General features: G+C 46.7%; 1 long non-coding RNA gene across 1 annotated transcript; it reads left to right on the top strand.

Moving 5' to 3' along the window:
• The first annotated feature begins 714 nt into the window (after positions 1-714).
• On the top strand, positions 715-25,480 carry LOC123286394 (uncharacterized). The gene is made up of 3 exons (XR_006528713.2): positions 715-842; positions 24,569-24,718; positions 25,378-25,480. It is a non-coding gene; the product is annotated as an uncharacterized lncRNA (long non-coding RNA).
• Positions 25,481-26,047: the final 567 nt, after the last annotated feature.

Genomic DNA, 26,047 nt, shown 5'->3' with positions numbered 1-26,047 from the left:
CCACTGCTCAGCATCCTCATCTGTTGAATGAGGATAAAAACCCACCAGCCTCCCAGGACGGTTGTAAGAATTAAATGAAGAATTGTGAGTACAGCCCGGAGCCCAGCAAAGATTCAGAGCTCAGTATCCTCTGACGGTCTTATCTACCCTTCCAACCAGAAGTTAGAACCAGGGGCGTTGTAACAATGTCCATGCCCACAATGAGGTCACATTGCTCAGGCACTTTGTGCTTGAGGAGTGAGTGTGAAGGAATCAGTCTGGGTCTGTGACTGGCGAGGCTTCGGATAGGTGGAAGATAGATGCCAGGCGGGATGGCAAAAACAGGGAAGGTCTGATTCCCCGGGAGCCCAGCAAGGTGTATGGTGGGAGCCCTGGGGACCGAGCCACGTGTTGGCAAAGGACCATTGCCTCAGGGGTCAGGAGGCCTGGCGTCTGGTCCCAGCCTCACTGTGACCAGCCATGTGCCCTCAGCTCCCAGTAAAGTCTCTGCAAGGTCATGTTCTCATTCACAAATCAGGAGGTTGCACTGGATGACCCCTTGGGCCTCTGAAGTTCTAAGAACCAAACCCCGAGAGTCCCAGCTTGAGTGGGGAGTGCGATGTGGGGAGGAAGTAATTCCTGAGAGATGGAAGGAGAAGCCGGGGCCCAGGGCCTGGGGGAGGAAAGAGGATGTGCCTGGGGGAGGGAGGGGCAGGAGGCACACGGAAGGGAGGGTGCGAAGAGAAACTTCCTTCCTAGTTTGCCCAGCTGCAGCCACCTGAAGGCAAATTCCAGGGGGAAGAGAGCCTCACGTAGCCTCAAGCCTGAATTGGACAGAATTCTGCAAGGGGCTCCCAAGTTCGGTGAGTGCTTAAGCCTGGTGTAGCTAAAGCCGGGAAGAACTGAAGTCTGGGAAGTTACCGGAAAACGAGAGGGGCCGCAGGGAGCATACGTCCAGGCCACTGTCACAGAGAGGGCTATTTTTGTGCTGAAAAAGGCAAAGGACAATGTTCTTCTGGTCCCTGTGGTGTGTGGTCCCTGCAGAGCCCCAGCCCCGGCGTCCCTGAGGCTTGGTTAAACACGTGCTCAGAGACCGCTAAAGGTTGAATCATAACTAGTCTTTAAACAACAACAACAAAAAGGTGGGCTTCTTGAGAAATATTCCTATGATGGATTCAGTTGGCCTTTTCTTTCCCATGAAGAAGGGCAGACATGACGTGCTAATGAATGCACAGCCACTCTCCAACAGCCTGAGTCCAAAGGGCTCGAACATTGTTGTTAGCGACACTTTACCCTTAAATGTCACAGAGAAAGTCATGTGTAGATGCTACAAGGGATCTTTGGGGATGAAAAAGGGCGAAAGTAAGATTTCCTCCTAATCAAATGGAAACCAGTTTCAGGCTGGGCAGCGTGCCCCATCCTGGAGCTTCAATGGTGAAAGGCCCCCGGAAGGGGGTCCTGTCTGGGGGGTAGGGGTAGGATGAGGAAGGAGGCCCGGGCAGTGCTTCCAGCAGGCCACTGACGGGACACAGGGAACCCTAGGAGCGGAAACCAGACCCAAAGGTAAAGGGAATGAGGGGGGATCTTCCTGACCCTTGGTTACCGCAGCCTACCCTGGACTGACCCTAATTCCGGAGTAATAGCTCATCGTTTATGTTGTATTGTACACATATTGGTTCATCAGTCCCGCAAAAGAGTCCCATCTTTGTTATCCGGACTTCTTGACAAGGAAGCGGAGACACGGAGAGGCTAGGGGCCCTGTCCATGTCTGCAGTGGCAGAGCAGTCAGAGTGACTGCAGTGGCAGAAGCAGGCCTGGCTCCAGACCCTCTGCTTTTCCTACCATGCTAGACCCTGTCCTTCAAGGTAGCCAGGCTGGAGCAGGCCACCAGGGGCCTGGCAGCAGCCGGCGGAGGAAAGAGCCGCGCTTCTGGCTGCAGACTCTCTCCTTCCCTCTTGGCCCTCAGCAGTAAGGAAGCCCCCTGCAAGGGGTCTGTGGTGAACTGGAGTGTAGACAGTCAGGATTGTCCAGAGGAGAAGCCTCCACACCTATCTACTGAGTTCAAACTTTGTTGTCACGCATACCAAAGGGGGGGCCTATCAGGGTGGCAGCTGTGGACAGGGCTGCAGTAAACCTGGGCTGGGGGTGGGGAGGGGGCAGGCAGCATGTCAAAAAGCAAATAAATCTTCATCTTCGCTGAGCATCTGCCTGCACTGAGCACTTTCTCCAGCGAATTACAGAAAGGCTTTGTTGATGAGGCGCAAAGAAAGACAGAGAAGGAGGCCTCAGTCTGCCCTGCAGGGTGAACCTTCACGGGCAGGAAGGCTTTCTAGCCCACCAGGATGGGGAGTGACAGCAGGTGCGGCCAGGGGCACTGCAGCACCAGGTGTGGGGCCCCGCCCCTGCCTAGGGCTCCTCGCTCACTGGGGGGATGGGAGGGTGGGGGATGGGGATGCGTGTATATTCTTTCATCTATCTACCTGTCATTTATCTATTTATCTATCTGTCATCTATCTATCTATCTATCTATCATCTATCTCTATCTGCAGTGGGCACCCCTCTCCAGCTTTTCCTCTGTCCCTATTCCCTCTAGAGCACCAAGTCCTATATTTATTAACACTTCAGACTAATATGTCACAAGCAATTCTACCTCAAAGTGTCTAAGACAAGATCCTATTATCACTTTTTATAACATGTCCATACAAGTCCCTCTGTCCATTCCCACTTTTAGCATTCAGGAACAGGCATTTTCTGCCTCCCACCTGACGTGGCCTCCAGCCTCTACCTCAGGCCTTGGGGGACTTCCCCCACCCCCTGCCCCCTGGAAGGCCAGATATGCCCTCCCTGATGGATGTTCAGTCCCTTCATGGTAGCATCACATTCCTAACTGTCCCCTTACTTGCTGTCACCCAGTCCTGGATGTTTGGATGAAACCGCCTGGGCTGTCTGTCCAGCGTGCAGGGCTCCCCTCTGACTCGGTCTCTGCAGTCTCCTGAGCTCCTGGCTCGTATGCCCTGCACTCGGGGCATTTCTCAGTCGGCTGCCTGCCTTGGTTTCACACCTCGTCTCCTCTGCCCGGCCACTCTCTAGCCATCTTGTCATCCAGGACCCGATCTCCCCCGGGAAGAAGCTTTTGTTGGTGCTACAGCCAGCGCCACTGCTCCCTCCCTTGGCACTTGTTCTCCAGAGCTCCATTAGCTCTTGGTACCTATGGTCCGATTCACCGTCTGCACTGCCAGTCGAGCACTGTCTGATCTAGCTAATCAGATGTATGGTTCCATCAGGCAGACGGATAGTTTACCGTATTCTTCTATGGCTATCTCACATGTGTGTATGTCTTACTTAACTAACTGGTCTATGAGTTCCTCCAGGCTATACTTTCTAAAGCTAGCACAAATGTGAAAAATAACAATAAAAATAATATAATAGCTAGGTAAACTGTGGTACATTCAATCAATGGACTATCATTCAGTGCCCAAAAGAAATGAGCTATGAAGCCGTGAAAAGACATGGAGGCACCTCAAATGCATATTATTAAGTGAAAGAAGCCAGTCTGAAAAGACTACATAGTGTATGATGCCAATTATGTGATATTCTGGAAAAGGCAAAACTATGGAGATGGTGAAACGATGAGTGCTTGCCAGCTGTGGGGGAAGGAAGGCATGACTAGGCAGAGTGTAGAGGATTTTTAGGGTAATGACACCGCTCTGTACGGCACTATACTGGTGGATTCATGTTATTACACACTTATCAAAACCCTTAGAATGTGCCAAGAGTGAACCATAATGTAAACTGCAGACTTTGGGTGGTAATGATGTGTCACTGTAGGATCATCAGTTGTAACAAAGGTACCACTCTGGTTGCTATGACAGTGGGGGAGGCTGTGCCTCTTGGGGGTAGAGGTGTATGGGAAAGTCTCTGTACCTTCTGTGCACTTTTGCTATGAACCTAAAACTGCTCTAAAAATAAAGTCTATTCTTTAAAATTATATAACAGCTGATACATATTGAGCACTTTCCTATGTCCTCATATAAAGCACTCTGCATGTATTATCTCATTTGATCCCAACAATGACTCTGCAAGGTGAATACCATTATTAGTCTTATTTTACAAATACAGAAACTGGGAATCAGAGAGGTTTAGAAACTTGTTCAAGGTTGCACAGAAAGTACCATCTCCACAGGCTAGAAAAAGTGGCCTTCTTTTCAAAAAAAGGCATCTGGATCAGGGTTGAGATGGCAGAAGATTCTGGAAGCATTTGCTGCTGCTCTCTGTGGGTGACAAGTGGCCGACTGTGCTGTCTCGGTGAGACGCAGCTGAGGTTTATTACAGAAGTCTGAAAGTATCTGTTCCTCGAGTCGCTAAACAAACCGTGAGTCACTGACTGCAACCTGATGGAGAGAGATCACCAGGCACCTCTCCACAAACACGTGTTTCCTCGAGCCGTGGCTGTGGTTCACTTTGAGCAGGGAGCTGCAATTCTCTCCCCACCAGACCTAAACTGCACCTTCTTGTGCCGTCTGTCTGCTTCTCCGTGGTGGTTTAGGGTCAACAGCCGCTTAGGTGGTTGACCCAACTCCTGATTGTTCTTGAGAGGTGTTTCATCTGGTACGTTTGGCACTTGAATTTTCTCTCCAGTTGTTCTGGAAAGTTCTTTTCCAGTTTTTTTAGTTATTAAAAGGTAGTTAGTGAAGTTGACCATCTTTCCATTTTGCTGGAATGCGGGATCTAGCCAGCCCCAGGCCGAGAAGGGCGTGACCGGGAGTGTTGAGTGAGGCTTGTCTGGCCTGAGCTTCTCACTTCTCAGAGGAGACCCAGGCCCCAGCGAGGCTTTCCGACTTGCATGAGCCGCACAGTAGGGACCGAGACACCTTTAGAACCCAGGGATTCAAACTCGCAGACCACGCTCTGAATTCTCTGCATCTGCCACACTCTGTCCTCTACCGTGCGAGTTCAAACCCTCAGCCCTGTGGCTACACCTGCGCAGCCTGGCAGTGCGGCTGGCGCCTGCCCCTGCCGCCGCGTCTCGGGGTCCTGCTGCCCCGTTGCCCGGCCCCAGCGGCCGGGTCTGACCCCTCGGCCTGGCGCGCCCCCCGCTCCCCCGCCTGCAGGCCACGGCGCAGAGGAGCCACGCTCCCCGCGGACCGCCACTGTGGACACTGCGCGGCGCGCTGCCTGTCCGCACGCTGCTCCTCTCTGCCTCTCCACCACCAACCCAGGGGAGGGGTGGCTCTGCTTAGGGGAGAAAAGCGCTGCTGCAAAGGGTCAGCGCGAACCCAGCTGAGCCGGCCCGGAAAGCGGCCATCGCTTGATGGGAAACTTTCTTCTCGTGAGAAGCCAGGCAGCAGGAGGGAGCTGGCCCCGGAGCCCTGGAGGGGACTGCAGTGTCAGCTGAGCAGCGGGCCGGCCGGCACCCCTAGTCCCCAGGGGTGGTGTGGTCTCAGATGAATCTCAGGGAATTGTCCGCTGCCCTCAGGGAGCCTGGGCTCGCCCTTGGCCGCGCTGGAAGACGCTGCTCACCCGCTTCAGGAACTTGGTTTGGGTTGGCGTCCCGGTGCCGCTAGCTCCTCCTCCGGCCCTTTCCCCAGCATCTCAAGGGTGGGGGCCCCAGAAGCCCGGCTTCAGTTTGAGTCTCTCCATCTCTCCAAAAATACAAATTCTTGCAAGGCCCCTGCTGCCCATGTCCCTGTTTCTTTGTCACCAAGGTTTGCTACAGGACTGCTGCCGATGGCCGCTACCCTTCTGTCACTATGGGTGTTCCCCGGGGCTCCTGCCAGCCCAGCGACTCCTTCACTCTCCTTTTCTCCAGCTCTCACCTTCCCGGAGACGCCCGGCCTAGGACCAAACGCGGCGCAGCCTCACCACCTCTAGACCCACAAATTTGCCCTGAGTTGCCTTTAAATACTTCTTTAATTAAAAAGGCTGCGGGGTGTGTTATAGAGTGGGTGTATGTGTGTGTACAGTGTGTGTGTGTGTGACATTGTTCACAGAGTGTGTGCACGTGTGTGTGTGTGTGTTGGGGGGTGGGAGGTGAGTCTATAGGGGATGTGAGCCTGGTGTGGCAGCCTCCCGGGAAGTGGGTTTCTGTAACTGAGAGCCGCTTCCCTCTGGAACCTGAGACTTGTCTGCTGGAAAGGTGCAGTGGCCTGAGGCCTAGGAAGATACAGTGTCAAGTTGAATATGCTCTGGGGTAGCCAATCGCGTGGAAGCAGATGCGGTTTCCGTGAATGAATGAAACCAGATCCCGACAAGACGACCTCCATGAGACAGGCTGCAGAGGAGCAAAATGAGTTGGCTTTAAAAAAAAGGCAAAATTGTCCTGAGTTTGCGGCCCTCCTGCCAAGGCAATGGGGAAATGTCTGAACCTTAGTTTTTTTCAATTCAAGTTTTAGGTGGTACTTTCATCATCCAAAAACATAATGTCATCAGCAACCAGACCCCACTGTTAAATGGCAGGAATAACCATGCAGTGAGGGTCGGTCAGGTGATGGGCGAGAGGGTACTTTGCTTATGGCTATTTACCTTTTTTCTTTTTTGTGACGTCCATTTGTAGAGATTCCTCTTGATTTCCAAATGGAGGGTCTACAAATACCAAATCTATTCTTAGTGACTAACAGCAGAAAAATCTGGCTGCTGAAACTCACCTGTTTGGGGAGTGACAGGACCAGCCTTGAGGAAAGCTCAGGTAAAACCCAGCTTCTTCACGCAAATCTAGCCGGCTTAGGGCTTAGGAGACGGTCCCGTGACATTAGGACCAGGGCTGCAAATTGAAGTTTTAAGTTCTGTCCTTTGTGGAAATCTTAATATTTAGCGAAAGTCTCTGGGATTATATGATCAAAGAAGAGAATCTTTTTGCTTTTATTATGGCTACAGGAATTGTGACATGAAAATTTCTCTTGCCCTTTAGCATGGTCCTATGTGGGCAGAAAAACTCATCTTAGTCTGATCTCTATCTTCTCTAACTTAAAAAAACTTAGCCTTTGTTCTAAAGTTGTATTGCATTTTGACTAAGTATTTGATAAATAATGTTTTCTATAGCATATCCCATTTATTTTCTGAAAACTTTAGCATATACATTAAAAAATCAATTAAATATGTTTTTGTGTAAGTATATAATTAAATATTTGGAAATATGTATAAGTCATAAAAATAACCAATATAATTGTCTTCATAAATTTTCTGCCACATTTTCCTTGAAGGGCTCTTAAAAATGAATACCATGTTTTAATTCAATAAGGGAATAAATATAGAGTGCATTTTAATAAAATAAATCTCTGTGATCCATAATAATGTATTTTTTTAAAACAACGTCCCAAACCTACTTTACATGAATTTTATGCTTGTAAAAATATCGTAATGACATGGACAGTCTAGTCCTTTTTCCTTCTCATTAAAAAAAAAAAATCTACCTTACCATTGTAATTAAAACTCCTAGGAAGCAAAAATCAGGTAGTTACAGAAAATTATTGCCACAGAAAGAATGACTAACACTTTTAAGGACAAAAAAAAAATCGAACGACAATGAATTGTATGAAAATTGTATGTGCAATGGAACGAATATCTGTGTCCCCCTAAAAGTCATATGTTGAAATCTTAATCCACAACGGGATGGTGTTTGAAGTGGGGTCAGTGGGAGGTGATTAGGTCATAAAGGGGGAGGCTTCATGAACGAGGTTAGCGCCTTTATGAAAGAGACCCCAGAGAGCTCCTTGGTCCCTTCCACCACCAGAGGACACAGGGGAAGACAGCTGTCTACGAACCAGGAAGTGGGCTCTCACCAGACACCGCATCTGCTGGCACTTTGATCTTAGACTTGCAGCCTCCAGCATTATGAGAAAGAAATTTCTGTTGTTTATAAGCCACTCAGTCTATCATGCTTTGTTTTAGCAGCCTGAACGGACTAAGACAGCACTCTAATTTCACATCTTTCCATAACATCATACAAATAGAGGTGGGTGGTGAGCACTAGTGTATTTGTTGGGTTGTGAGAGGAGAGAAATCCAAGTCCACATTCTCTGGAATTACTTTTTGAGACAGCTTTGTCTTTTCAAAAAGGTTGGAAAATTATCTTATGTAAGGTGACATCAGATGGCATCATCCCCGATCTCTCCGTCCTCAGAAATGGACCTGGAAGTTTCCTCTAATGAGATAATGGAACGCAACGATCAGCGCGGCCCTGCCTGTGTGCTATAGCGGTGGTGTGGGCTGTGGCAGAGGCCTGTAGGCCCTGTGGGGTTTGCTGCCGCCAGCCCCGGCCTGTGCAGGGCAGGGAGGAGCTTCTGGTGGAGCTGGTTTCACCAGAGTCCCAGATCTCTGCAAATCTGCTGAAGTCTTGGTCAGCTGCCTCTTTTACTGCAGAAAGTGACACTGCATATGGAAAGAGGCCAGCTGGAAGCAGTAGTCCGGTAGGAGTCAGAAGACCCGGTTTCTAGTCCCTTTTCCAGCATTTAATTATTCATGTGACTTCGGGCAAGAACTTAACTTCTTGGGAATCGTGGTTTTTTAATCTGTAAAATGAGGTGATAAGTGTAGGTGGTCCCTGAGGGTCTTTCCAGTGGTAAAATCCTATTCTAATTTTAAAAAACCAAAATCTGAAATTATGTGACAAACAGAATGCATCCAGTTGCGGGGCAATCTCTAACTGGACAGTAAGTTCTAAGCCATTAATTTACATTTATGTTAAACTTGTTAGGTGTTAACTTCCCTATCCTGAGGCGAAAGTTGGAAGTCCAGGAATTAATGCAAGGATGCAAAAGTTGTACAAAATAGGTAAAAGAGTCAGGAATGCAGCCCAGATGTTAGGATCAGGGGCACTGCCCTCCATGTTTTTGGGATAAATATGTGTTTTCATTGTACAATTCATTGTAACCTTATAGTTGGAAAGGAAGTAGATTGTTTTCTTATTATTTCACAAGTCTGTTTTCTCAGAACCACTGTCTTCACCAAAGAATTTCTCTCTTTAAAAAAAACGCAGCTTTAAAAGAATTATACACTATGACCAAGTGGGACTTATTCCTGGAATGCAAATGTTATTCAATATATGAAAATCAATCAATAGAATATGCCCTATTAACAGAACGAAGGAAAAAACCTATTTGATCCTTTCAACTGATGCAGAAAAAGCATCTGACAAAATTTAACATACTTTCATCATAAAAAACACTCAACAAACTAGGAATAGAAATACACTACTTCAACATAATAAAGGCCACAAATGAAAAGCCCACAGCCGATAAAGGGTTAATATCCAGAATATATAAAGAACTCCTATAATTCGACCAAACAGCCCCCAAAAAACTCAGTTAAAACATGAGCAAAGTTCTTGAATAGACATATCTCCAAAAGAGATAAACAAATGACCAGTAGGCACATGATAAGATGCTCAGCGTCATTAATCATTGAGGAAATACAAATCAAAATCACAATTAGATACTACTTCACACCAATCAGGATCACTGCTATTAAAAAAAAAGACAGGAGCCAGTCCTGGTGGCCTGGTGGTCAAAGTTTAGTGCACTCCGCTTTGGCGGCCTGGGTTCGGTTCCCAGGCGTAGAACCACACCATTCATCTGTCAGTAGCCATGCTGTGGCAGCAGCTCACATAAAAAGTCCAGAAGGGGGGCCAGTCCAGTGGCATAGTGGTTAAGTTTGTGCACTCTGCTTAGGCGGCCCAGGATTTCGAGGGTTTGGATCCTGGGGACAGACCTACACACAACTCATCAAACCATGCTGTGGAGGCATCCCACATACAGAACAGAGGAAGATTGGCACAGATGTTAGCTCAGGGACAATCTTCCTCAAGCAAAAAAAAAAAAAAAAAGAGGAAGATTGGCAACAGATGCTAGCTCAGAGTGAATCTTAAAAAAAAACCCAGAAAATGACAAGTGTTGGGGACAATATGGAGAAATTGGAACCCTTGTGCATTGTCAGTGGGAATGTGAAATGGTGCAACCACTATGGAAAATATGGTGCAGTATGATGATTCCTCAAAAAATTAAAAATAGAATTAAAATATGATCCAGCAATTTCATTTCTGGATATATACACAAAAGAATTGAAAGCAGGATCTCAAAGAGATACCTGTATATTCACGTTCATAACAGCACTGTTCATGATAGTGAAAAGGTGGAAATAACCCACACATCCATAGCCAGATGAACGGATAAACAAAAGGTGGTGTATACGCACAATGGGGTATTATTCAGTCTTAAAAAGGAAGGAAACTCTGACACATGCTACAACATGGGTGAACCTTGAGGACGTTATACTAAATGACATAAGCCAGACACAAAAGCCCAAATACTGTGTGAGTGTACCTATCTGAGGTACCAGAGTAGTCAAATTCATAGAGACAGAAAGTAGAGAGGTGGTTCCCAGGGGCTGGGGGAGGGGCTGAGTTAGTGTTTATTGGGGACAGAGTTTCAGTTTTGCAAGATGAAAAGAGTTCCTGAAGACCGGTTGCACAACAACTCAAATGTACTTAACGCTACTGAGCTGTACGCTCAAAAAAGGGTTAGGATGGTAAATTTTCTATTATGTATATTTTAACCCAATTTTTAAAAATGTGACTTTAAACGTGTATGGAATATACTAGATTTTTAAACATGAAGAATCAGTCACCCAGATTTTATTTTTTGTATATTTCCTCCCAGTCTCTTTCCCTGTCTGCATATAACTTTAGAGTTATAATCATAAGATATCTACAATGTAAATGTCACTTTTTTCACTCAACAGTTCGCCAGAATTTATTTCTGTGTGTGTTTTTAGTGGTTGAGTGCCAGGATGGGGTTCTGTCTGGTGGAGCTTGGGACGGGAGATCGTGGAGACGCAGCTGGGAGAAGACAGGAGCCAGAGCGCCAGGTACCCAGAAGGAAGAGGAGGAGAAAATGCCTGAGGGAACAGTCTGAACACTCAGTCGAGAGGAGCTGGAAGTGGACATCAAGGTGGATGCCCAGATCCGAGGCTCGGAAGGAGCGCTGGGTGGGACTGGACGGGAAACAGGCTGACTGAGCAGGGACACTTTCCCAGGCTAAGGAGACAATCTGTGCTAGGGTGGAGAACACTACAGTCTAGGTCTATTCGGAGAGAGTGCAGCTTTCATTTACTCCAGGTCCTTACCTATTTATCTTCAGCTCTAGCCCAGGGCCAGTAAGAGAGGAAATGGAACCTTATGATCAGAAAGAATTACGTAGAGTGAGGGCTTCCGGGATCTGCCCCAGATTGGGCCTCACTGCCTTCTAGTAGCGTGTTGGAAGGCCTTTCAAACCTCTAGGTTCATAGCTATAAAATGAGAAGAGTAAAGTGCATCGAACACAGTACAGACTCGCTAAACTGATGGATGACCCTGGAGTGTCCAGCACCCCAGAGGGGCAGCCGTCTAGTCTAGTGCGGTGGTTCTCAGGCTTTGGCTTGCATTGGAATCACAAGCGGGCTGTGGAAATGCAGAGTGCCATCCGGTCCTGCCCTCCCTGCCTTGGTTTCTGATTCAGCAGGTCTGGGGTGGGCTGGGAATCTGCATTTCCAGCGAGTTCCCAGGTGACGTCAGCGCTGTTGGTCCAGGACTTTGAAGGCCTTGTGTGAAGGCGCTATGTGTTCTTTATCTTTGTGTGCAACACAGCAGCCTGGACAGAGTAGGCGCTCAATAAATATTTGCTAAATCCCAGTAATTAGATGAGAGTGAGGTACTGCGGGAAGTGGAGGCAGGATGGAGCAGTGGTGAGCAGGGGCAGGGGAAAAGCCAGATGCCCACCACTGTCTTGGCACCAGCACTTCAAACTTTAATATCCTGCCCCCTTATAAAATGGAGGACGATAACTTCTCCCCCACAGAGTTGTTTGGGGAAAAACTGAAAAGTGGTATACACGGTACTTAGCACATAGCTCAGCTCAGAGTAACCCTTCCACGAACGTTACCCTGAAAGGCAAGGAAGGAGCCTGACGAACAGCGAGGTAGGCTCACCAAGACACCGCCACTTTGCAGTTCTGCCTAGGCCAGGTTACTCCCCAAGTCGCTGAACAAATGGGTGTGGTGGAGAAAGCGTGGAGTCCACCTTCCTCCCAAAGAAACTGAATGCTGGCTATGGTGAAAAATCCTTACGCAACAGTGTGCTAAACCAGTGGTCCTCTGGGGCCCTGAGTGATGTTTATCTCAAAGACCAGCATTTCATTATGAACTGGGGTGACTGTTTCAGGCAAGGGGATCCCACCCACGGCCCCTGTCACGTGGGCTCTCAAGGTTGCAGCAGCAGCACTAAGATGACGGGCATCCAAAACCAGTGAGGGGAGAATGAGCATGCGGGCCCCCCGGCCGCCGGCTGCTGCCCAGAAAATGTCATGTCTCACTAGCAAATCTAGATCGGCGTCTCGAGAGGGATTGTGCCTGATTTTAGACCTCCTACTTAACAAAAATTCAGCTCCTATATAAGACCCTGGTCCTCCTCCTAACCCACTTCCACCAGCAGACTCCCTAGGCTGCCAAAGAAGTTTTTGAGAAAGAAAGTTGTGTCTGTGTGTGTCTTGAGTTTTTAGGGACTCTTTGGAATTCAAAGTGAGGGAAACGGAAATGGCCTCGGGGAACTTATGCGTGCTCTAGAGTCTAGGAGCCGGTGATAAGAGAAATCTGTGCAGGGCACCGGAGCTGTCACGGGAAGGGAGCCTGAAGCGCAGGAGGCCGTGGCTGTGGGAGGAAGACCGAAAGGTGGCCTCTGAAGTGTGGTTCGGTGCCCAAGACGTGAAGGCACTGGAAGGCCAGCACAGCACAAGTGTGGGGAGTAGCTGAGGAATCCTGTGACTAGGATTGGTCACAAAACCCAGATGGTAGACTGCAGTCCAAAGGCTGAGCGGAATGAGCAGGAATGTTGTTTGGATGCTATTATCTGATCTCTTGAAGTCCAAACTTCAAGAATATATCCCTTTTAAAGATTTAGACTTGTCCTACAGCTAGAAAGTAGAAGAGAGCGACTGGGAGTTGCCGGAAAGGAGGAAGGACGGGGGCATATTTCAGAGACCTCAAATGCAGAGAGTTAAGTCATACAGGATCAGCTAGCTGGGGAAGTGCTGGCTTGCAGCCGTTCACACATTAACATGATTTCACTCAATCAGACATTTTTCCTCCATACCCCAAGCTAAGTGTAGTCAGCTCCCTAGGAGTGTGGTCCTCACTATGGGTGGAAGGCAAAACAATTTTAGAAGGTATATTTTAATTTTAATATTTCACAACATTGGAAAAATATGATGAACCTATCAGTCACATAATTCCACTGATATTTAGGTTCGACAAATACCACAAATGTGCAGAAATTATTTGCATCATGGGAAACACTGACCAGAAATGGCAGAACCAAGGGAACTTTGAGGCGTGAGGTAGTTTAGGGTCTGTGTTTGGCTTGGGTTGCAGACAGTGGAGGGTTCAGAGCATCATGGAGGACTGAGAGGGAGAGGAAAGCCGGAGCGAGGAGGAATGTTTCCTAAAGACAGTTCTCAACATGCCTTTCCTTCTTTCCTCCTTCTGGGGGTTGCACTTCCCAATATCTAAACTACTAGCTAAGTCATTCTGTAATTCAGTGAAATTATATGTTCAGCAGAATTTTTGTAACTTACTATATTCCCTTCCTGTAAATCCTAAACTATGATGACAGAAAGCAGATGAGTGGTTGCCAATTCATAAATTAGTTTTGCCTCTTCTTGAACTTCATGTAAATGGAAATACACAGTATATATACTTTCATGTTTAGTTTCTTTTCCTCAACACAGTTCTTTTGAGATTCATTCTTGCTGTTGCATGAATCAGTAATTCATTCTTTTTTTTTTTTTTGGAAGATTGGCCCTGAACTAACACATGTTGCCAATCTTCCTCTTTTTTCCTCCCTTAAGCCCCAGTACAGTACCTGTGGCACAATGTTGGCTTGTTCCCAAGCGCTCAGTATTTCCCCAGTGAGTATGATAGCTACAGGATTTTTGTAGATGTCCTTTGTGAGTTAAGGAAGTTCCCATGTACTCTTGGTTTGCTAAGAATTTTTATGCCGAGTGGTGTTAGATTTTGTTCAGTGTCTTTTCTGCTCGTAATGGATGATCATCTTGTTCTCCTCTAGCCTGGTTAAGATGACACATTACCTAGATTGATTTGCTGATACTAAACCCTGAGAACAAACCCCACTTGATCACAATCAATTTCCTTTTCATATATTGCTGAATTTGGTTCACTAGTACTTTTGAAATGAGTTTTGCATCTGAATTCACATGGACATCGATCTGTAACTTTCTTTTCACATAACCTCTGCATCAGGTTTTGGTATCAGGGTTACACTGGCCCGTACAGAGTTGGGAAATGTTTCTTTCTCTTCTGTGTTCTGAAACTTTCTGTAAGATTAACAAGATTTTTAATTAACTGTTCAACAGAATTCGTCAGTGAAATTATCTGAGCCTGGAAGTTTTCTGTGGGCAAGATTTTTGTTATGAATTCCAACTGCTGAATTCTTAAGTAATAGTAATAGCACTATTCAGATTTTTCTATTTCTTCATATGTCAGTTATTTTAAGTTGTATTTTCAAGGAATTTGACTATTTCATCCATGTTATCAAATTTATTGGCATAGAGCTGTTTATAATATTCCTTTATTATCCTTCAAACGCCTGCAGGATCTGTAATGACAGCATTTCTGAAGTTCATGATTTGTGTTCTGTATGACTTCATCATGATCATTCTTGGTAGGGGCTTATCAAACTGACTAAGATTTTTAAAAACTGTGGCTGTGTGTATTTTCATTAGTGTTTTTATGTTATCAATTTCATTGACGTACTCTTTTATCTTTAGCATTTCCTTCCTTCTACTGACTTTGGCTTATTTGCTTTTCCTTTTATGGCGCCCTAAAGTGAAAGCCTGGATCCTGGACTCAAGGCCTTTCTTCTTTTCTTATATAAACGCTTAACACTATACATTTCCCTCTAAGCACTGCGTTAGCTGCCTCCCCAAAATTAGATATGTTATATTTTAGTCATTATTCGGTTCAAAGTATTTTCTAATTTCCCTGTGATTTCTTCCTTGACACGTGGGTTATATAGAAATGTGTCATTAAGTTTCCAAGTATTGGGGATTTTTCTAGGTATCTCATTTTTGTTGATTTCTAATTTAATTCTGTTATGGTTAGAGAAAATAATTTTAATCTTTTGAAAGTTTCTGAGACTTATTGTATAACCTTAGCTTCATGAACATTCTGCACGCGCTTTAAAAGATTGTGTATTCTGCAGTTGTTGTCAGTTTCAGTCAAGTTCATTGATATTCTTGTTCATATCTGTTGTAGCTTAGCTGTTCTATTAGTTTCCGAGACAGTGGTGTTAAAATTTCCAAATGTGATCATGCATTTTCTATTTCTCTGCTTAGTTCTATCACATATTTTGGTGCTATTTTATTAGATGCATACACATTTATGAAACGTACCCCTGATAATCCTATGTTAAAGTCTATTTTGTCTGCTGTTCATACAGCGGCACAGCTTCTGTAAGCTTGGCGTGGAACATCTTCTTCCATCCTTTTACTTTCAGCCTGTTAGTGTCTTCAGCGCATTTCTAGTAGATGCCATATAGTTGCATCTTGCTTTATTACGTCTGACAATCTCTGCCTTTTCGTTGAATTGCATTTCTAGTGGATAGCATACAGTTATATCTTGCTTTTTTAGCATTCTGACATTCTCTTCTTTTTAATTAGACTGCTTAGTTCAACTATATTAAGGGCAGTTAGTTACATGGTAGGACTTAAGTTTACCATTTGGCTATTTATTTTCTATTTGTTCCATCTGGTTTTTGTTTCTGTGTTTCTTCTTTTCTGCCTTCTTTTGGGTTAATTGAATATTTTTTCATCTTCAATTTTAATTCCTCTATTGGCTTTTTAATTATCTCTTGGTAGTCACTCTAGAGAACACAGTATACATCCTTAGCTTATCGTGATCTATATAGAGCTAATATTGTCATAAATTATGAGAAATTTTGAATATAATTCCGCTTGCCGCCCTTCCTTTGTGCTTTTGTTGTCATATATTCTACAGCTACAGAAAATAAAAACCTCACAATGCCGTGTTATAATTTTTGTTTTAAACAGGTTTTGTTTTTTTTAAAAGAAATTAAGAGGGAGATGGCCAGCCTGGTGGCACAGTGATTAAGTTTGTGCACTCTGCTTTGGCGGCCCAGGGCTCACAGGTTCAGATCCCAGATGCCGACCTAGCACCGCTTGTCAAGCCACACTCTGGTGGCATCCCACGTAAAATAGAGGAAGACTGGCACAGACGTTAGCTCAGTGACAATCTCCCTCAAACAAAAAGAGGAAGATTGGCAACAGATGTTAACTCAGGGCCGATCTTCCTCACCAAAAAAAAAGAAAAGAAAAGAAAAGACATTAAGAGAGGTAAAGGTAGCCTTTTTCTCTAATTTACCCACATATATACCATTTCCAGTGTTCTTCTTTCTTTCCTATGGATCTGATTCCATCTAGTATCATTTCCATTAGCCTAAAGGACTTCTTTTGGCATTTCTTGTAGTACAAGTCTACTGGCAACAAATTCTCTCAGATTACATTCATGTGGAAATGGTTTTTATCTCAGTCTAATTTGTAAAATAAACCTTTTGCTAGATATAGAATGTTGAGTTCACAGTTATCTTTTTTTCTTTCAGCATTTATAAAGCGCTGTTTCATTCTCATGTGGTCTTTGCTGTTTCTGATGAAAAGTCATCAACATGTAATAAATCCTTTTAGGTAGCTGCTTTTAACATTTTCTCTTTATCTTCAGTTTTCAGCAGTTTGACTATGATATGCCTACATGTGGTTTTTTTTTTGTTTTTTGGGGGGTTTTTTTTGGTGTGTGTGTTTATTCTGCTTCGGTTTCAGTAAGATTCTTGGAACTCTAAGTTGATGTTTTTCATCAAATTTGAGATATTTTCAGCCATTATGTCTTCAGATGTTTTTCCTGCCCCATTTCCTCTCTCCTCTCCTCATGTTAGATTGCTTGATTATATCCCAGAGATCACCAAGATTTGGTCCATTTTTCCCCATCTTTTATATTCCTGTTGTTTAGATTGGATAAGTATTATTTATCAGTCTATAATCTGCCGCTAATAGCATCCACTGAATTTTTCATCTTAGATGCTGTAGTTTTTGGTTCTAGAATTTTCGTTTTATCTTTTTTAGCTTGCATTTTCCTGCTGAGATTCTCTGTCAGTTCCCTAGTCCATATCATCTTCTCTGAGGTCCCCGGACATCTTTAGATGAACCGCTTTGAAGCCGTAACTCCAATGTCTGCGTCGTCTCAGCTTCTCTTCCTGTTGACTGCTTTTGCTCTTGACTGTGGTTCACATCTTTCTGTTTCTTCATATGTGAGTAATTTTAAAAAATTTTATACTGGACATTGTAGAGGATGCATTGTAAAGATTCTGCATTCTTTGCTCTTGCTCTAAAGAGCGTTGGTTTTGTTCTAACAGGTAATTGAGCTAGTGGCTGATCCCCTTGAATTTGTTGAGACTTGGTTTTATGCTCTGTTCGAGTAGATCTATTACGGCTTCTCCCTTAGTACTAGGGTGCCTCATTCAGTCCTGGGACACAGAGTTCACTCCTAAGGCATGGCCTTCCTGGGGCTTCAGGGGAAAGCTCAAGGTGCTTACCAAACCTAACTTGCCAGGACTCAGACCCTGAATTCTGCCTCTTCTAAGCTACAGCTTCTGGTCCGTTCTTTCAACCACCCAGCTTTCTACTGGACTCTTGGGAGATGCCCACAGACATGGACAGTTCTGCGGTCAGCCAAGCATCTGAGAGGAGTTTATGTGCAGAATTTAGGGCTGACCTGTCTGTGGCTCCTTCCTTTCCAGGGTTCCTCCTTCAATTCTAGCTACTCTGGAAGCCCTGATGTGTCAGGTTAACATGTAACCAAGACTGTGACTTCCTCCCACTCGTGGCTTATGGACTGGGAGTGCCCCTGCAAAGAATCTTTACAAACACGGCTCTCACCAAGTGTGGCTCACTTCTTTCAAAACTCAAATCCCCTCCAGTTTTCTTTAATATTTTGTTCAGAGTTTATCATTGTTAACTGCAGGAGCCTTAGTCCAATATGAGCTACTCTACCATTAACCGGATTGCTGACTTTTTACAGCATGCCATCATGCAAATGTACACTCCAAAAATCCTCACCGAACAAAATAGCATGCAATTTACAGAAAATCACTTTACATGTACTTTTCAAAAACAATTGTATTCCCAAAATTTAGGTGTACATCTTGTCATTTAAAAAGCGATTCGGGTTTTCCTATAAAACTATCTGAGAATGCAGTCAAAGATATATAGATAAAAATACACAAAGATGTTTGTATTATATTTCCATTACTGCATGACAAGTTACCACAAATTTAGTCAACTATACAACACTCATTTGTTGCCTCCCAATTTCTGTATGTCACAAGTCTGGGTGTACTGTCCCAGGTCCTCTGCCCAGGGTCTCACATGGCTTCAGTCAGAGCGTTGGCCGGGCTTCAGTTCTCATCGGAGCCTCATGGTCTCCTTTGAAGCCGATTCAGGTCAGTCCTGTGGAATAGAACTGATGGCAGCTTTTATCTGCTTCAAGGCCAACAGGAAAGTATCTTTCTGACACTTCACCTTGTTTAGAAGGGTCACCTGATTGGGTCAGGCTCACCCAGGATGACATCCCTCTTAGTTAACTCAGAGTCAACTGATGGGTGCCCTAACTGGTAGGTCCTGTCCACGTTCAAGGGAGAAGATTATACATGCTGTGTCCACATGGGGGTGGGGATCTTGGAGGCCGTCTGGAATCCCGCCTACCACAATGTTCATTGCAGCATTGTTTGTAGTAGCAAAGAACTGGAAACAACCTAAATGTTCATTCACTGGGAGCTGGTTAAATAAGTTAAAAATTTTAATAATTTTATACTAAACTTACTAAGGCAAAAAGGATTTTTAAGATATAAGTGAAAAATTGCTCTCAAAGATTATTAGGGTTAGTATAATTCTAATCATGTAAAAAATACATATATATATATATCTATACACACACTAGTTATGATATACATCTTATGCTAGTATTTAATATGCAGAGGCCCGAAGTCTATCATTCTGTACTTCTCCATGGCTGGGCCCAGTTTAGCTCACATATCCTCATTTCTGCTAATGGCAGAAGACAAACCCGTCTATTTTAAATGTGTGAAATTCAAGGTTTGAATTCTCTCTCTCCTTGTTTTCTCCCTGCTTCTCCCGGGGTTGACGAAGTTCCGGCACGTGGTGTGTGACCTGGGCGTCCAAGGAGGGCTCGAGGTGCTGGTGGGCCCTGGCCACCTCGGCTGGTCCGGCTCGGCACTCCTGGGCTCGGCCTCATCCTGCACTGGCACCCACAGCCTCCCACTCAGGCCCCTCCGGGCTGCAGGAGCCGCCCCCTCGGCTTGTCCATCGCTCTCTCTGAGGAAAGAGTCTGCGAGGCTGAAAGCCCTGTTCAGGCGAAACCTTAGCAAGTGCGATGTCGGATACTGGACGTTCCTCTGAAGCTGGCAACCCCCGGGTCCCGCCCCCCCCACCCCCACCCCGGGAACCACACCTTAGTCCCCTGACGTGTGTCTGAGTTTGCATCCCGCCATCAGGGGAGCACAGCTTGCTCGGAGGCATGCCACCCGGCCCTGCTCGTCCTGTGGCGCTGCAGAACTGGCTTTCTTTTCGGAGAGAAAACACTGTTGTCCCATGCGTGTTCTTCCCTGTTCCGTGGATTTGGCCATAAACAGCATGGTTTCAGCCATGGAAAGAAAGAAGACCCCCTAAATGAGAGCGAGCACTGTTGACTCTGAGCTGGCGGCAGCGAGGGGGCGGCCTGCAGACTCGAAGGCCGGCAGCGGACTGGGGAGCTTTACGGTGGGAAAGGGGGAGGCCCAGCTGGGCCTGCGTGGAGGCTGGGCCGGGGGCTCACTGTGCGACTGGCGAGGGTGCAGGTCTGGCTTTCTCTGGCTGGTCCCGAGTTGGAAGCAGAGGCAAAAATTAGGGAAGCTGTCAGTTATTATCAAGTCCTGGCCACTCGGGGCGGGTTGTTAGAGTGTGTGTTTGGCTTCGCAGACTGGTTACTAGAGATGGTGGGCTGGCTGGTGGGCTGGCTGGCGCAGGCTGTGGGCAGAGTTCTAGTTTTATGCACAGGCTGGCCACGGTCTGATCGTACATTCAGTCTTCCACAGCCTTACTCTTTATACCCAAAGGCTTACTTCTCAGAACAAAGCCTGGCTCATGCAAAATCAAACCATCTTACTTGTTTTGACTTCACAAAATCTGCTTGTCAGCATCAGTCAAGACCACTCAGGGAAACGGAAACGACACCAGCTATTTCAGACCCAGGGGATGCAAACGTAACACGGGGAATTGGTTATGTGGGTGTTGGAAGGCTGAGAAAGCAAAAGGAGACGCTGAGTCCAAACCCTCAAGAGCAGCTGCCACCGCTGAGACTGAGGGGTCCATGAGAGGTGGGGGCCACGGAAGCTGCCGCCCAGTTTCTGGCGGGGCAGGTCTAGGCGGCTGATATTCAGGGCACGAGGAAGGATGTGACCTGAGAGTGAGGGAACGTGGCACAGCTGTCTTGGCAGCTCTGAGCAGACCCAGCAGGGCTGGTGCGGGCGGAGCTGAGAGCAGCCCGAGGCTGGAGCCCTGTCCTCTGCTGCTGGGCAAGGCTGATGTCACCAACAGAACAGAAGTCCCTTCTCCCTCCTCCCACCAGCCAGCTCCCTCCGGAAACTTCCGTTGGCAGGAACCATCTGGAAACCCATGCAGAGGGAGTTTGGAGAATGCAGTTTGCCAAGTCCCAGCTGCAGCATCAGAGAGGGAAAGCTGCGCTTGGCACTGAGGGGCTCTTGGTAAAGGAACCCTCATGGTAGCCAAGAGGGCAGCTTAGACTGCAATGACCGCGAAGGCCTCCAGAAGAACATGTGCAAGGAGGCAGGGGAAGCATCCTCTTACGGCACCAAAACCCTCCTGTCACATTAGCATATGTGTGAGCTGTCTGTGCATACTGAGATGTCTATACACATGGAAAGCCATGGAAGGATATACACATCGTGCTGAGGGTGTCTCCTTATGGACAGCAGAGAAGAAAAAACCGAAGTAATATAGCCAATATCACTCTGTATTGGTTTTTTTTCACAAGCATACTACTCTTACAACTTTTTAGAAACTTAGCAGTGCATGTGGAGCTGCCCTGTGCCACGTGCTGGCAGTGGGCCCCAGGCTGCCAGGGCGAGAGCAGCTGGAAACCTTTGTGCGTCATTCGAACCAGCGCTCCCAGTGTGCCTGCCTCCCGGCTCAGCCGTGTGCACATCTCAGTGTGAGAAGGAACGAACGGGGCCAGGAGCAAACCTCAGGCCAGTGTTCTGCAGAAGCCCAACTGTGCAGTGGTCAGAACATCCCAGAACATCCCCAGGAGCTGTGCGTCTGCTGACGGCCGGGGGAAACGGTGCATGTTCCGAGGGTCTGGTTCATGCAAAAGATATTCCGTTTGAAAGGGAAGGCTGCGGGAAACTTGGTTTTTCTTCTTTCAGGTCTCCTCATCTGTGAGCTGTTCCCATCCCGCCCCCCTTCTGTCCATCAGAGCCTCCTGCAGGGCTCTCTATTTCATCTCCCTGAATGAACTAAAGTCATGAGGTGCGTAGGACTTGCCGGGGAAGTTCTTCTCCAACTGGAATTGGAGTGTTGTGAGCCTCCCCAGGAGTTTGTTTATAAATGTACATGCTGGGGCTGCACCCACAGAGACCCCATATAGGAGGGCTGGGTGGACCCAGGAGCCAGCACTTCAAACACCCTATTATAAGGCAGATGTCCAGCACTCACAATTCTTCAAAACTTCAGAGAGAAAATGAAAATCTAATTCAGGGATCACATATTCCGACAGAGGGCCAACATGGTTATAACAGCCGTCTCAACTGCACTGCTCGTTTTTCATTTTGAAAATAGAGATTATTTAATGTATTTTCCCCCTGAAACTTAAGACTTGTCAATATATTTGAGCTAACTAAAGAAACTGCCACCTTGGTTTATGGTGGCTCGTGTCACTGTGGTCACACCCACCTTCCCAGGCGGGGCTGCGTCGGCTCCGCATGTCACGTGGGGGGCTGTTCTAGATGTGGGTGGCTGTGAGAGGAAGCGTTGTGCAAGGAAGCCTTTCCAATTACGTCATCCTGAAAAGTGAATGTGCTCACCTTTTATCTGCATTTCACGTTTTTTCCCTCCTGCTGACACTCATGGAAGTTTGTCTGTTGAATTACAGCCTTTTATCCTGCGGTTAATTTTCGCCTTTCACCCACATTGAAGTCGTTCCCCTGAGTTGCCCTGAATTATTGCCTCTTTCATCTCGGCTGCCAATGATGGTGGATGCACGAGCCTGTAGTGTTCATGGCCGGCTACGTGGGGGTGTGATGAAGTCCTGCCCGTGGAGCACTATTGTTTTGCACAGTTTGAGGGTCTGCAACATCCTAGGAGACCTGAGAAGCCACGTGTGCTCTCGAGGAAGTGATGCTGGTAGAAAGAGGCAAGGATTCAGGAAACAGGGGGTGTTGCTTAAGACAATACAACCTGGCTTTGGTTTCAGTTCTGGTCAACTTGCTGATCTGCACTATGAGGAAGCCCCAAACCTAGACTGCTGTGGCAAATTGTTAATTGAGAAGATGCTACAGAATCAGCAGAGAATATCACCGAGTACCAGCTCCGTGCTGTCTCGGGTGAGCTTTGACCTCAGGGATACAGAAGTTCTTGACATCGTCTTTGTCCTACAAATATGGAATGTATACTTAAAACCAAGCTGTCCATATATGAAAATAATAATATGAAGTATTACATAATTAAGTGTAGACAAGATGATTTGAAGTGCCATGGAACATAGAGTGGAAAAGCTCATTGTGGGCTAGAGAGGGACGACCTCCTGGAGATGGAGGGAATTCATGACGGGAAGGGAGCATGTGAAACCGTGGACTGACCACAGACAAAACAGGGAACAGGCAGAAAACAGGGAGTTGGTGATAAAGATGGTGAATTCACCTTGAGTCACACTGAGTCTGGGATGCTGGACAAACAGCCCCTGTGGGGCAAAATTGCTCCCCCCTCCCTGCATTTAGAGTAACTGAGTTAAACACAAAAGAAACTTGCAAATGGCAGCTTAAACAAGTGAGGGGTTTATTTTTTCACAAAACAAAGAATCCGAATGTCAGAAGTCCAGGACTGCTGTTCAAGAACATCTCTTGCTCCACTGTTCTGCTCTCATGGTCACAAGATGGCTGCTCAAACTCCAGCGTCACATCCACAGAGCAGGTGGAACAAGAGGGAAGGCAAAGACAAAAGGCACATGCCAGCAGAATCCATTCATTTTTATCAGGAAAAACTATGGCTTTCCCTGAAGCCCGCCACCACCAGGGTCTTCTATGTCATCGGAACTTGGTGCCCTTGTCAACCTCACTGCAGCAATGCTGGGGAAGGGAGTGTTTTCACAGCTCTAAACAGACATGAAGCTCTGTTGGCAAAGAAGGAGAAACCCATATCAGATGACCAACTGGCAGAGTCCCACTGAACAGCCACCCACTTGCCACTTCACTTTACCAAGTGAATACTTCGTGTCGGGCACTGGGCCAGGGACTGAGAGTGGAAAGATAAGAATACCCATGACTGTCTGTTGTGCATCCAATGTGGCCTGAGCGCTGTACTCAAAACCCCCCTCGCCTTAAATCGTGCGCCATCTACCTTTATTTACACAATAACATTTTATCCTTACAACAAAAAAGCAAAATGAGAGTCCAGGTTCACTTGTCACATTCCTCCGGTAGGTGGTAGGGATAGAGGGGAGAATAAACAGTTACTGTAATTTGTGATAAATACCGTCTAGGCTCAGGAAGTAGTTGGGAAAGGAAGGATTCGGCGCCTCCTTTGCCCAGGATGTTGTGGGATGACCTTCAGTCTTCCAGGGTGAGCGGAGGGACCCGTGGGGGCCAGGCGAAGAAGACATCCCGATTCTGTGCAGAGGGAGCAGGGGCGCCAAGGCATCACGGCATAGGAAGTGCTCTTTATCCCACAGCTGCATGTGTTCGTTGTGACTGCATGAACACAGACAGGAGGAGGGCCCAGGAAATCACTTCCAGAGACCAGGGGACCATCCAGTTTGCTCTTTCCAGGCAGGAACCAACGAGGCCGTGATCCACAGCAGTGTGAGTGATGACGGAGACGAGGAAAGAGGGTCTCAGTGAGGACTGTGTGTGCGTTCGGGGAGGAGTTAGGGGGCAAGGACATGAACTCCTTTCCCAGGTCTCTAACGCCGGTGACTGGAAGAATAGTAACATCTCTAAGTAACCAGAGGGGAAGCAGAGTTTGTGTTGGAAAGAAGATAATGAAATCCATTTTTTGACACTTTGAGTTTGGACGACCTGTGTAACTAGGGTGTGAAGGGCCTGGGCAAATTTTGTGTGTGTGTAGAGTCCTTCTCCTCAATTTCTTTGTTGTCGCATGTGCCACTCCTGTCTAATTTCATGAATCCCTCAGTGCCACGGCGTCCCAGGGCCTGTAGGTATTGAGCGACATGCACCTTCTTGCCCCTGCAGCTCCCTCACACCGTTTATTTCACGCTGATTCCCTGGTGACCAGGACACTGCATCGTGACCCTGCCGACGGCCCATGATGCTGGCTCCTGGGACCTCTCACAAGATCTACCGCATTTTGTCAATGATGGCCACCCGGGTTTGCAGGAAAGGGTGAGTGATCGTTCCTTTTCTTGTCATGTTGAACTCACCGCTGGGTATTTTATAACATAAATGTGGAGCAACACATCTCCCAACCGAGTCTTGTCTTGGACTCTCCAGGCCATCACTGCTGTGTTTCTAGAACAGGGTCTCCTTGGGTGTTGACCACACCCCTGCCTTCCATGCCAGCTTCCAGTGGGGACTGTGGGATGCTCTCTGACATCGTCCAGACACTACTTTAACCACAGACGCATTTGGAGCTGAATGATTCTTGTTCCTGCGTGTAAAAAGAGAGATGTTTTTAAATCATTTATTCTAGAATAGGAATAAATGTTAATAGTCTAAGTCCCAGGATTTTTGCCTTGTTCCTCTGAGGCATTTTAAAAAACACATTTGCATTTAACTTGAGCTCACTCCTGAATATTCAACTAATCATTTTCTAAATGCCAGAGAGAGGAGTGTAAATACAGTCATATTCCTTGTCACCAACATCAGTGAATTCAGAACCCCAGTGAACTGTTTCTATTCTGCTCACCTTTCCTCTCAGAGGCTGTTAGGAGACAGTGGACTCTGAGCGCTGCCGGAGGGGCCTCCCGGGGAGCGTGGGGGGACCTCATGGCTCTCAGATTATCTGCCATCCTGTGCTTTCGTTTTCCGTCTCTCACCTGCAGGGTCACATCCACGTTGGCCGATCCCGGCTGAAACCCCAGCCCGTGCCCACTGCTGACTTCTGGTCCCGCTGGAGTGAATAAAGGCTTTGTTTGTATGCACGTATGTTGGCTTCCCCCTCTCTCTTCTTTTTATTAAGAACTCTGTCTTTTAGAGATTTTACTTCAACGATCTAGACAGGACACTCTTCCAGTCTGTCTCCAATAAACGAAGGGTAAATACGCAGTCATGCCATGCTTCGGCACGGTTGCTGCTTTTCTTTTGTATAAACCGAAATACAGCGTGCCAGTCTTCCAGCCAGTGGGAAAATGTCTGTCTGGATAGAAATAGTCTTTGGTTTCCGATGAAGGAAATTTGAGTGAGGACAAGGGACATATTCTCTAGATGTCGTTTCCGCTTTGTTGGGATCACTTTGAACAGGGCAGTGCCTGGAAGCTCGGAAAACAAGATCCTGTGGTCTTTGGCTTCAAAAATCAGGAAAACTGACTCAGGATCCTGAACGCCAACACCAGAAGCATTTCCTGAGCCCGTGAGTGGCCCCCGAGCTGGCAGTGGGGGCGTGTGGCTGCTGTGGATGGAAGGAACCCTCTGCGCCTTGTGGCTGCCAGCTTTGCCTCACGGCTTTGCAGGCCAGTGCCCCCAGACCCACGTGCAGCCCTCTCCTTGAACACA

Source organism: Equus asinus, chromosome 6, assembly GCF_041296235.1.
Source record: "Equus asinus isolate D_3611 breed Donkey chromosome 6, EquAss-T2T_v2, whole genome shotgun sequence".
NCBI classification, from domain to species: Eukaryota; Metazoa; Chordata; class Mammalia; order Perissodactyla; family Equidae; genus Equus; species Equus asinus.
The sequence above is the reverse complement of the archived record's forward strand: the minus strand, read 5'-3'. Positions and strand labels throughout refer to the sequence as shown.